Source organism: Vigna unguiculata, chromosome 11 (assembly GCF_037176805.1).
Source record: "Vigna unguiculata cultivar grain cowpea cultivar isolate G323 ecotype 2 chromosome 11, ASM3717680v1, whole genome shotgun sequence".
NCBI classification, from domain to species: domain Eukaryota; kingdom Viridiplantae; phylum Streptophyta; class Magnoliopsida; order Fabales; family Fabaceae; genus Vigna; species Vigna unguiculata.
In genome coordinates this window covers 33511107-33524262 of record NC_140802.1, presented here as the reverse complement: position 1 = coordinate 33524262, position 13156 = coordinate 33511107, and the positions used below count along the sequence as shown (strand labels likewise).

Genomic DNA, 13156 nt, shown 5'->3' with positions numbered 1-13156 from the left:
CAAAAGAAAAATGTTCTATACAACTCCGACTATTCAAGAAAACTAAATTGTTGCATCTTCATCCTTTTCCTTTTCTTTTTACTGATTCCACTGTTACGTCCTCATCTGCTCACACCAATTAAGTTAAGGTTTGCAAATGAAGAAAAACAACACAAGACAACAACACAAAAAAAGGGTAAGCTACTATTTTAGAAAAGGTTGATCATATAACAAAATAAACTTAACATCACATCAAAAATATCTACGGCAAACTCTCTGTGTTCAATTTTTAACAATTCAACAACATCAAAATGTGTTTGAACCTCAGGCAAATCAAGAGGAATTTCAAGTTCATAATAAACTTGCACTCATTATAAATCAGAACTTGTGACTCCAACAGAGTTGGTGGCTTCATCTGGACACCCACTCAATTTAGCTATCAATGAACTCACTTCACAAACTGTCTTGTCCATAATAAAATCACCTTTGGTTGTATCCAATCTCTCATTTTGTCCATTATGATCAGTTCATCACAGAATACAAGATTAGGTGTTCAATGATTCGATGATGTGGACATGAGAAACACAATCCCAATACTCTCTTAAGGTCTCTCCTTGAAACTGTCTAATGGTGTTGATATCCTTCCTTGTGGAGGTTGTTTTTGTGCTGGGAAAAACTTTTCCAGAAAATTCTTTTGCATTTCAGCCCAAGTAGTAAATGATGTTGCATAAGTCTTATAGTACAACTAGTCCTTGGTTGCATCTTTCAAAGAAAAAGGGAAAACTCTTACTTTAACCCACTCCTCAACAACTTCAGCTAGTTTAAATTTTGAGGACACCACATGAAACTCCTTCAAATGTCTGTGTGGATCTTCTCCAACTACTCCATGGTACTTAAGCAACCTCTTGACCAACTTGTACAAAAAATCATGGTTGATGACTTCTAAATATGGTGTCTTCTAAGTGCTTTTAGATTGATAGACTACATCGATATTAACTATTTCCACTTCACTTGGTACAACCATATATTCTATCAACTCTGGTGAGCACACTGATGCAACAACTTGAAGGTTCTGAACCTATCTTGAACTTGGCTTAATTTCAAAAATAGGTTATTCCCACAATAAAACATAATTGGCACAAAGATCACCACAATTGGTAGATTTTATGAAAGGAAAACAAAATGCTAAAAGAAAAAAAAAAAGAATGCAAGAGTAAATATACATGCTAAAACTTAAGCTGCCATTTCCTCAGCAACAACGCCGTTTTGTTAAACACGACTCCAGTTGCATCGAAGGTCAACAAAAACAAAGTTTCCCCTTAATGTAGTATAGGATGGAGGGCTCGGGTAAAATCCAAGGAAATGGTACTTATTAAGTGTAGCTTGTGCAATTTGATCTTGTTAAGGATAAAATAAAACTAATGCAAAGCTGGGAAATGAAATAAAATTAAAGATTCCATAATTACCTACAGTAAAACTAATCTAAATGCCTAGTAGAAACTAATTTCTGATATGCATGAAAGATGTAGAATGCAAAACATGGGACCTAATGGGATGATGAACTGAACTTGATATGGAATGTAGAAAAACCTAGATTAATGGTAAGTTCATGTGCGGATTTGTCATGACGAAATGGATGCAGGATTAAACCACGAAACTAATCTCAAACTAAAAATAAAACCAGTTGTAGCCTTGACAGCAACCTCTAGCTTAAAAACATGTAGCCATGCATACACTAAAGGCTATAATTCATTTTAAAATGGTGCAAAGCTGCAATGTCAAATAATGCTTCAGGATTTTTGCTCATAATTAGTCACGAATGCAACGAAACTTGACAGATTTTATGCTTCAGTTTACAACAGCAAACCAATTCAACTCATATCCACATTCAAATGTAATGCTAAAGCTTGATATGTCATGTCCTACTAAAATGGAGATGCAAAGAAAGCTCAAAAACAAAAAGCTCTAGTTGACTAACATGCATGAGCACCTAAACTACTCAAATTAGGATGCAATGCGGATGGAGAGGTGATCTATCTTAACCTAAAATGATGATGAATAAATGGAAATCACAATTGTTGCTCAAAATGGCTCTAGTAACAAGAATTAAAAGCTAAGAATGATGTAGGAAATTGGAGTTGCAACTTTGTCAATACCCAATTTTGTCCGAGTGAATAAATTTATTTTTAGAAAAAAAATAAAAAAATGAAATATTTTTTAGTTAATGGTAAATAAAAAAAGGTAAAATAAACTTTTTTTCAAAGATTTTCAAACTTAAATTTTAATAGAAAAAAGAAAAAAAGAGAGAGATAAAAAAAAGAAAAAAAGGAAGAATCCTATTTGTTTTTAATTATCACACCCCTTTTCATGAGCCCAACAACTCAACATATTGTATCTTCTACCTTTGTTTCTGATAGAGAAAATAGTGATATAATTCTAATAATTAGAAGCAATATCTCTTATAATGATTAGAATCAATATGACGGATGATGATATATAGTGTGCTCTGATTTGACGCGATTTGATTCTCATAATGTACTGCTACAATGACCAATCCTTTCTTTATATTGTTCATTACAATTAAGGCTAGGATAGGATTGCATTAATATTGCATTGTGTGAATATAAATATGCAGTCTGTCATGGGAAAAAGAAAAGAAAATATTATCTACACTTTCTCTTTCTTTCTCATTACCATCCACACAAACCCATCTCATTTTTATATCTCTTGAAAAAATAACAAAAATCTTAGAAAAGAAGGCAAGAAAAAGAAAAGAGAAAAGGCAGCTACAATGTACAAAATGAGAGGGTGAGATTGATATAGAAGAAAAGACATTGAATTTGTTTGAAGGTGTGCCACTGTTAGTTTCTTTTTGTTTTGATTTATTTTTTCCAATTTTCATTATATTTTTTTAAATCATAAAAAAATATTTTTTCTCATTTCATTAGTGTCTGTCCAATTGCTCGCGTTGCATGACACCCATCTTAGACTTTCGTTATTTTTTTTCTAAAAGGATATATACTAATTAAAAAAAAATAGCTTTCAAATAATAAAAAATATAAAAAATTATAAAAGATTAAAAAAATCAAAGATTAAAACAAAATAATTCATTTTTAGTGTTTGTGGCCACTTGCGTCGTGTGACAGCAATTTTAAAATAATACTAAAAATTTAAATAAAATTTTTTTCAAATTTATTAAAAATATGAAATCATACTACTGCGTAACCTTGATTCTCCATTGTAAATGGAGATACGTAGGAGCAAGGATTAATCCTTGTCAAAATAAAAAAAAATGTTTCTTTTGTACATCCTTTTATATTATTTTTTGGAAAAATAAATATTTTGAAAAACTACATCACTTTTGCACATTTAATTAAAGATATTGTCTTAGGACTAGTGTTGTGGGGTGCTAATACCTTCCCCACGCATAACCGACTCCAGAACCCTAAATCTTGTTTTTTGCAGACCTTGTCATATCTTTTTGGTTTTTCCATAGTTTTCCACAATAAACTATGGTGACAACTCCAAACACTATTTTTTTCAAATTTTACTTTTGGTTCACCGTCCCGTCACGATTTTTGTTGCGACAAGCTTTAATGCAAGTGTGAAAATCTCTCTTGAATGTTGTCCATATCATCATGTGGGATCGAGAACAATATGACATGAATGGAGATGCATAATTCCAAGAAGTCTAGGATAATATGAAAGAATGAACAATGCCTTCTAACCGTGCAAGAGAAGGACAAAACATAAAATAACAATTTTCACCTCATAACGTGACAACAGTAAACTTAACATTAAAAGAAGAGTGAATTGATACAAAGCAATGAATTTCAAATGATAATACTGGATGTTCAAGCATAAACAAATTTAAGCTCACAACAGCAACCCAATCAATTAGGTTCATGTTCAGATGTAGTGTAGATGTGAAATGAACTACTTATGTAAATGCATAGTTGTGTTTCTTAAATGTAAAATAAACATGGTTGATGAGTTTGAAGTGCAAATGGAATGGTACAAACAGGTTAAAAAATAATGCTAAACTGAAATTCAATTTGCTTGAAATGATGTTTTTTCTTAACAATGCATCACTAATAAAAACTAGCAATCAAAAGTTATATAGTCCAGAAAGCAAGGAAACTAAAATTATTCATGCTACCAAGTGCTGGAAAATAAAGATCTCTACAAAAACTACCACTAATAGAACTTATGACTTATAAACCAACTATTGCAGTAAATTAAAGCCAAGACAAAAATCAACACTACAAAGTAAACATTATACTGAGAATAGATGCAGTGAGTGAACAAGGATTCATCTACACTTGACAAGACATCTTGATAATTTGTGCCCACTTTAGGGTCACGTGGTTTCCAAGAGAAAACATTGATCAATGCAGATTTATGAATTCATGCTCAAAACACTAAATCAATAACATGAAACTGAAATATAAACCTGAGAACAGTAAAGCGAATTTAAAGGATGTAGAATTTAAAGGCCGAAAAACATAAAATGCAAGCAAAACATAAACAAGCGAAACTCAGAAGTTGGAAATTAGAATTGGAATTGAATCATTTTATTTCATTTTCAGAAAAAAAAATGAGATTAAGAGAGTTCTACAAATTAAAATGGTGTAGAGAATCTCACTCAGATAAGCCCGACCACTTTGGGCTTGTGGTTGAACCAAGTGAAGCTATGTAACACACTAGATGAGACCCAATCCCGTTGACCGCTTTGTGCTCGTCGGAACATGAGAAACCTGCTTACAAATGACTCTCTCTCTTGCACACTAGAACCTCAAAACCTAGCTTCTCTTAAAACATCACTCGAAATTTCTTCACCCCCCTATAAAAACATAATTCCCACCTTAAAACCCCAATAGAAAAAAAATCAAAAAACAAGAAATGATCTAACCCTTTTCTTCTTACTTTGAATCCAAAATCACGAATTTGAAATCCCTTTTCGTTGTGCCCTTGATCTCGCTTTATCCTCTCTTCATTCATCCATCATGCCACACTTCCATCTTATTTTTGAATCTCCAAATCTTCTCCTTCCATCTGCCTTCTCTTCCTTCTGCATCACGTTTTGGTTCGCGTACATCAGGTTGCATCATCAGGGGCACTCTTCGTGATGGAGTAGTTGGATCTCCTCGTGAATCTCTTGATCTACATTAAAAAGGATCAACCCTCTTAAGTGAAATATGCATTTTTGGGGAAAGATTGGCCAAAGATTTTAGTTAACCCACCAGGGATTGATCTGCAAAAAGAAAAATTAGAGTCAAGGGTTCAAAATGGAATACAGCAAAAAGGAAGGACTTCTTGGCAAACTAATTTATTTTAAAATGGGAAACTTTAACGGAACAAAAGTAATGGTAATAAAAGATTGCTAAAAGCTACTTTGGCAAAAAGAAACTTCACTAAAAAATGATACATGACCACTACCTTTTGAAAATAATCTCCATTTATATCTTACCATACGATCAACACTCTTACTACATTTTGAAAATAATCTCCATTTATATCTTACTATACGGTCAACACTCTTAAAGTAGGATGCCCTCTACCTTGGCACTAAGTTAGGGTTATAAAACTTAATCACCCATGATTAGTCTTAAGCGAGGCACAAATCTCAGGTCAACTTTAGGTGTTGACTTTTGTTGGCCCAAGTTTGGCTGAAAACCCTATATTACTTGACCCTTAATACAAGGTCTAAAATATTCATACACTACTAGAGATGCTCCAAAACGACCTAAGAGAAAGAGTTTTGCTTCACCTCGCATAAATTACTCTAAGTATTCTTGAGTGTGGTCATGGTAAGGGGGTATATTATGTAACCTAGGTGTTTAATTGCAGGTGATATTTTCCACCACTCCCGATATTCCACTGATCAAATTCTTCATTCTTTGAAAACGTTCCATTTGCTCATTTTCCACTTTTAACCTATCCCATCTATCTTCTTGAATCATGCATTCCAAAATTTTGAATTTTGACTCCATTTTGGTGTTAACCGTACACATTTAATTCATTTACCATAGGGCTAAGAAGGTGGCTTTGAATACCATTTGATAAAGCAACTAGTTTTCTGAAGATACATGACAAGTTCATGTAAGCTTTATTAGGATCCATATAGTTCTACCAATATGGTCAAAACCTTACAATCAACAATGTACAATAACTTAGGTGTTTTGAGAGGAACCAAATCTCCTAAACTCCCATTTCTTTCAAAATAATAAAAAGACTCCCCTCTAACAACATACCCCTCGACTATATATAATAGTCTTGTTTAGAATATGTTACAACCAATGGACGTTATAAGTACCTTCTATTGTTTAGAGATGTCAAAAGGGGTTCCAACTCGTGAACCAACTCAATTCACCACGAGTTTAAGTCGGGTTGGGTTGAGAAAAATTCAATTTTTTAGAAGTGGGTTAAACTGAACCAGCTCACTTAAGCCATGGGTTAAATGGGTTCGAGTCGGGCTGAAGGTGAATTGGCCTACTTAACCCACCAACATTTTTTTACAATTTTTTTAAAATTTTTTGTTTTAATTATTTACTACTTATAATTATATAAGTTCACAATTACATATTTTTAAATGCTAGAATGTTGTTCAATAATATTTGAATAGTTTGAATGTTGAGTTTGTCAAGTTATATACATTAATATTTTAATCTTTAACTATTATCTTTATAATAATATTTCGAGAATTAGGTGAACATTTTGATTCTACTATCATACAAAATAAATTAAGTCAATTCACTTTAATTGTAATGCAATAAATATATAAAATAAATTGGAAAAAAAATATCGTAAGTGAGTCAACCCACTAACCCACCAACCCGTGGTGGGTTAGACCTAGTTGAAAAAGTTGTGGCTCACCAAAAAGTGAGCCAGGTTGAGCTAGCCCTTTTTTAACTCAACCCATGGTGAACCAATCCGTGTAAGCCGGGTTAGCTCGCTTTGACACCCCTTTATTTCTCCTAGTATAATAGAACTGATATTTTGCAACCATGGTGACTATTGTATGTAATAGATAATTGGAATTAATACTTTAGGCTAGTCAGTGAAATGTTTGAAATATGTGTTGTCGTGGTATTCAAGATTGTTTGTGGTGTTTATATATAGACATGCTAACATTGAATTGTAAATTAGTTTTGTTTAGTTTACAACTTAAATATGAAAGCACCTCTTTATTGTATCTAGTTGAGATTTTTTTTTGAAAGAGACCCTTGTTACTTGATATTGGCAATATGGATAAATTATTTACACAACAAGAAATCAAGCAAATAGTGTCGACTCAAAGTCGATGCTAAGAGGCCAATGCCGATAATAATTCACATTTACCATCGGTCCAGCGTCGACAAGGTTGTCCATGAGAAAACCATGGAGGCTAGTTTTTGTTGCATTATCCACAGGATAATACGTTTGATGGCATATAGTATGGTCCAGTTGATGCAAACGAGTACAAAAAAAAATTTGTATAGGTAGTGTGGGCTAGTCGATGATAAAATGAATAAAGAATTTAAAATATATAGTGCTAGTGTGGGCTATGCAAAACTAAAATATTAAAATGTGCATGGGTCGGACGAAGCTAATAACAAATAATTTTTTAAATATTCGGATGCAACATAGGCTAACCGATATGCTAAATATGAAAAATATTTTAAAATATTAAAGAATGCATAGGCTGGCCGATGCTAAAAAAAGGTGTATATGTATGATGCTGTTATAAAATATTTGTAGCATATCTATTTATTTTGCCGTTTTCTCTCTCCATTCTGTTTGTATACGTGGTATTCATTCTGTTAGTCATACAAAGTGAGTCATCATCTAGGAAACTTTATATAAATTGGTGTATCGTTGATTGTTGAATTAATGAGAATAACAGTCTTTTCTTCTTTCCTGGTTATTCCATTCTAACATGGTATCCAGAGCACAATAATATATTTTTTTTCGATCCTGGAGCTTTCCTCTTCTTGTCTGCTCATCATGGGTACTCTTGTAGACCCCAAGACTACCTTTTCACCTGTCCTTTTCTCCTATACTGTCTTTGAGAAACTTACAGACACTAATTTTCTCCTCTAGAAACAACAGGTGGAGCCCGTAATCAAAGCCCACCGCCTCCACCGCTACGTGGTCAATCCCCAAATACCACCTCAGTTCCTCACCCCTTCTGATCGTGATATAGTTACCGAAAACCCTAATTTCAGTCTTTGGGAAACTCAAGACCAACTTCTTTTCTCTTGGTTACAATCTTCCTTGTCCGTGACCTTTCTCACTCGTGTTATTGGGTGTACTTATTCTTTTCAACTTTGGGAGAAGATTCACTCTCACTTCAACTCTCATACCAGAGCCAAAGCCCGGTAACTCCCCACTGAGTTACGCACCTTGAAAAAGGAGAACAACTCCATCAATGAGTTTCTTCTTCGCATCAAAACTCTCGTTGATACTCTCACCTCTACTGGCGATCCTGTGCCTGAACATGAACAACTGGATATTCTCGTTGAAGGTCTTCCGGCGGAATACGAGTCCTTCATCTCGCTCATCAACAACAAACCAGAGTTGTTCACACTTGATGAAATTGAATCTCTCCTTATAGCTCAAGAGATGCGTCTCGAAAGGTTCAAAACCTTGGACAACCCAGGCTCACTCAATCTCACTCACACCAATTCGCAAACCCCTTCTCAGCACAATTTTCAACTTCATTCAACCACCTCTACCTCCTCTCAAACCTCTCATCGCCCATTTCAACCAGGTCACGACTATCGTGGTCGCCGAGGTGGTCGAACTGGTCGGGGCTCCATTCAGTGCCAAGTGTGTCATAAATATGGGCATAACGCCTCCATTTGCTATCATAGGTTCAATCCTAATTTCAGTCACCAGGAGTATCTGGTTCAACCCTCATCTTTCTCTCCCTTTCGATCAACACCCTCACCCGCACCTTCTCGTGCTCTAATGCTACCCACTCCTCATCAACCTTTGCCATATGTTGCCTCTGCTTATTCTGCCTCAGTTCAGTCACCCATGCAACAATCTCAGACCTGGTACATTGATTCTGGCGCTTCACATCATCTCACCCCTGATGTAACGAATCTCATAGATGCAACCTCTTCACATGGCACTGAGAATGTCTTCTTAGGAAATGGACAAGGTTTGGCCATTCAATTGTTTGGTTCTGCTTCCTTTCCATAAAGTCACAATCCATCTGTTACCCTACGTCTTACAAACTTATTACATGTTCCCTCTCTTAACAAAAATCTTGTTAGTGTTAGTAGGTTTGCTCGTGATAATTGTGTTTATTTTGAGTTTCATCCTTTTCTTTGTTTTGTCAAATCTCAGGTTGATGATTCCATTTTATTAAAAGGGTCTCTTGGTTCAGATGGGTTATATTAATTTCCGTTGCATTCACTCCATTCCCATGTGCTTGCGTCACCAACATGTCTCTCCTCCTCTGTTGACCTGCCCACTACGTCTTTCATTCCTGTTTCTTCAAGTCCTGCGTCTTCAACTCTCACCAATCAAAATCTTAGTTTATATTCCAAATGGCACAATAGACTTGGCCATCCATCTCTTACTGTTTTAAATCATGTTCTTAAATTCTGTAATGAGTCCTCCATCAATAAAACGTCAATGGATTTTTGCGTAGCATGCTGTATGGGAAAGTCTCACCAATTTCCTACTTCTCCTTCTTCTACTCTTTATACTCATCCCTTACAACTTATTTTCTATGATCTTTGGGGGCCCTCTCATGTCACTTCATCCTTGGGTTATAATTACTATGTGTCATTTGTTGATACTCATAGTCGCTATACATCGATTTATTTTCTTAAAAGCAAATCTGATACCTTACAAATCTTCAAACAATTTCAATCCATGGTCGAACTGCAATTAAACCAGAAAATCAAAGAAGTGCAAACTAATTGGGGAGGTGAATTTCGTCCCTTCACTCCCTTTCTCAAATCCTTAATCATTCATCACCGTATTATTTGCCCTCACACCCATCATCAAAATGGGCTTGTTGAACGCAAACATCGTCACATTGTTGATATGGGTCTCACTCTCCTCTCACAAGCTTTCCTACCATTGAAATTTTGGGATCATGCTTTTCACACTGTTGTCTATGATTATAACTTTCTTAAAACCTTTGGTTGTGCCTATTATCCACACACCCGACCCTATCACACTCACAAACTCCAGTTTTAGTCCACTCCTTGCATTTTTCTTGGTTACTCATCTTCTCACAAGGTCTATAAATGTCTTGATGTTCATGGCAAACTATTTATTTCAAAGGATGTTCTCTTTGATGAAAATACCTTTCCTTTTCTTTCTCAATCACCTCCCCCTTCACGTTTGGCCTCTCACTCGCGCACCATTCCCCTTGGCATACTTCCTAATGTTGGTCCCTCATTTCCCATTCAACATGCTTCTCTTCAATCCCCTAATGTCAGTACTGTCTCACCCGTATCTTCTACTTCTCCTAACACTACTAGGTCAGCTCCTCTACCTCCACCTATTGTTCCCGCCACAACTTCTACTCATCATATGCAAACTTGCTCCAAATTAGGAATTGTTAAACCCAAACAATATCCACTCTGCTTCTCACTATTACTGAACCAACTTCTATCAAGCATGCCTTGTCTTCTCCTATTTGGCGATCAGCTATGCAAGAGGAATATGATGCATTAATGGCTAATAACACGTGGACTCTCACCTCTATTCCACTTTGCCGCAAGTTTATTGGATGTAAATGGATCTTTCGTGTTAAAGAAAATGCTGATGGAACTATCAATAAGTATAAAGCACGCCTGGTAGCAAAGGGTTTTCATCAAAAGTATGGTTGTGATTATACAAAAACTTTCTCTCCCGTTGTCAAACCAGTCACGGTTCGCCTCATTCTTACCCTTGCTCTCACCAATCAGTGGCCTCTTCAGCAAATTGATGTAAATAATGCATTCTTGAATGGTCTTCTTCACGAAGAGGTTTACATGGACCCTCTGCCCGACTTTCTTCCGTTTGATTCCAATCTTGTGTGCAAACTCCACAAATCAATTTATGGTTTAAAACAAGCTCCCCGAGCTTGGTACGAGAGACTCACTTCCACTCTCATGAGTTTTGGGTTTGTTAACAACAAATGTGACCCATCTCTACTAGTTCTTAACACCATTGCTGGCTGCCTTTATGTACTGATATATGTTGATGATATTATTTTGACAGGATCTTCTTCTTCACTACTACAGGCTGTCATTTCCAAACTGCATTCTGTGTTTGCTCTCAAATAGTTGGGTGATCTTGACTATTTTCTTGGCATCGAGGTAAAAAGGTCCTCTAATGGTTCTCTGTTGTTATCTCAATCCAAATACATTCGTGATCTTTTTGCTAAAGCTAGTATGACAGATGCAAAAGGCATTGCCACTCCTCTTCAAGGAGGATTGAAGTTATCCAAACATGGGTCCGAATATATGGATAATCCTCTTCTTTATCGTTCTATAGTCAGAGCGTTACAGCATGTTACTATTACCCGGCCTGAACTCAACTATAGTGTCAACAAAGTATGTCAATTTATGGCTCAACCTTTATTGGCCCATTGGCAAGCTGTAAAACGCATCCTTCGCTACTTAACATGAACTCTAGCTTTTGGATTACACCTACGACCTGTTGCTCTCACTAATGGGTCTTACACTTTAAATGCTTATTGTGATGCTGACTGGGCCTCAGATGTAGATGATCGTCGATCTACCTCTGGTGCCTGTATTTTCTTTGGCCCTAATTTAGTCTCCTGGTGGTCTAAAAAGCAGACTCTGGTGGCACGTTCCAGTGTTGAGGCAGAGTATCGTAGCCTTGCTATCATTGCATATGAAATTCTCTAGCTGCAGTCTCTTTTAAATGAACTTCATATCAGTTGTACTACTCCTGTGATTCATTGTGACAATCAAAGCACAATAGCTCTTACTCACAATCATGTCTTGCACACTCGCACTAAACATACGGAGCTTGACATTTTCTTTGTTCGTGAGAAAGTTCTCAATCAGTCCTTATACGTGACTCACATCCCTGCCATTGATCAAATTGTAGATCTCCTCACCAAACCACTATCTTGCAGTCGTTTTTGCCTTCTTCGTGACAAACTCAATGTCATTGAAATTCTTCAATCACCATAAGTTTTAGGGGCACTGTTAGAGAATATCTGTAGCATATCTATCTATTTTGTCGTTTCTATTTTCTCTCTCCATTTTGTTTATATACGTGGTATTCATTCTGTTACCTTTTATTCTTTCTGTTAGTCATACAAAGTGAGTCATCATCTAGGAAACTTTATATAAATTGGTGTATCGTTGATTGTTGAATTAATGAGAATAACAGTCTTTTCTTCTTTCCTGGTTATTCCATTCTAACAGATGCGATTTATTTGGTTTTTGTTCCTGCAGAGAACAAATAAGATAAGTTAGGCACAAGAGTCACCTTACCCATGTAGTCTGCTATCTCCTCAGTTGGCCTCTTCCCGGTCGATACATGTCAGATTGGACCCAGAAGGGGTTACCTGCAGAAGGGACTCCGAAGCTCAAGTGAGTCAAAACTCTCAAAAAGGTCAAATCTGTGATTAATGAATGCGTACCTTTAATTCGTGGGGTCCATGCGTACCTTTAATTCATGGACTCAGGATTCATGATGCTCACACGAACCTGCCCGCTCGTGGTCTTGCCTCTACGAACCTCCCCGCTCGTAGTCCTACTCTACGGACATGCCCGCACGCAGCATCGTACCTCTCTGCATGCAACATCTCTCAATTGTGAGCACGGAACATACGAACCTACCTCGTTTGTATCCTTACAGGAGAGTAATTGGGTATGAACCTCCCCGCTCATACCATCACATATCAATCACCATCCATGAACCTACCCGCTCATGGCACAACATCTCCTAATCCACGTTCGCATCAATGCGTACAAACAATATCCACAAACTGCACTAAACTCGCTTAGGCTAGAAGCCTTAGCTTAAGCGACCAAGCTTGTCTCCCTCAAGCTAAGCTTCCTCGCCTGAGCGAATGTGCTACCATGGTTTACGTGCGAAGACTCGCTTAGGCGAGCTCGTCTCGCTAGGGCGAGATCTCCCTTTTCTCAACACAACATCACTCGCTTAGGCGGCGAGACATCAAAACACACACTCCTTAGTTGTGATT

The 13156-nt window shown here is 36.4% G+C and overlaps 2 long non-coding RNA genes across 2 annotated transcripts; one reads left to right on the top strand and one right to left on the bottom strand.

The window, feature by feature from the left end:
- Positions 1-215: 215 nt before the first annotated feature.
- Positions 216-5159, bottom strand: LOC146881811 (uncharacterized). The gene is made up of 2 exons (XR_014986448.1): positions 4906-5159; positions 216-4822 (listed from the first exon to the last, which is right to left on the bottom strand). It is a non-coding gene; the product is annotated as an uncharacterized LOC146881811 (long non-coding RNA).
- Positions 5160-7895: 2736 nt separating this feature from the next.
- Positions 7896-9631, top strand: LOC146881810 (uncharacterized). The gene is made up of 2 exons (XR_014986208.1): positions 7896-9127; positions 9316-9631. It is a non-coding gene; the product is annotated as an uncharacterized LOC146881810 (long non-coding RNA).
- Positions 9632-13156: the final 3525 nt, after the last annotated feature.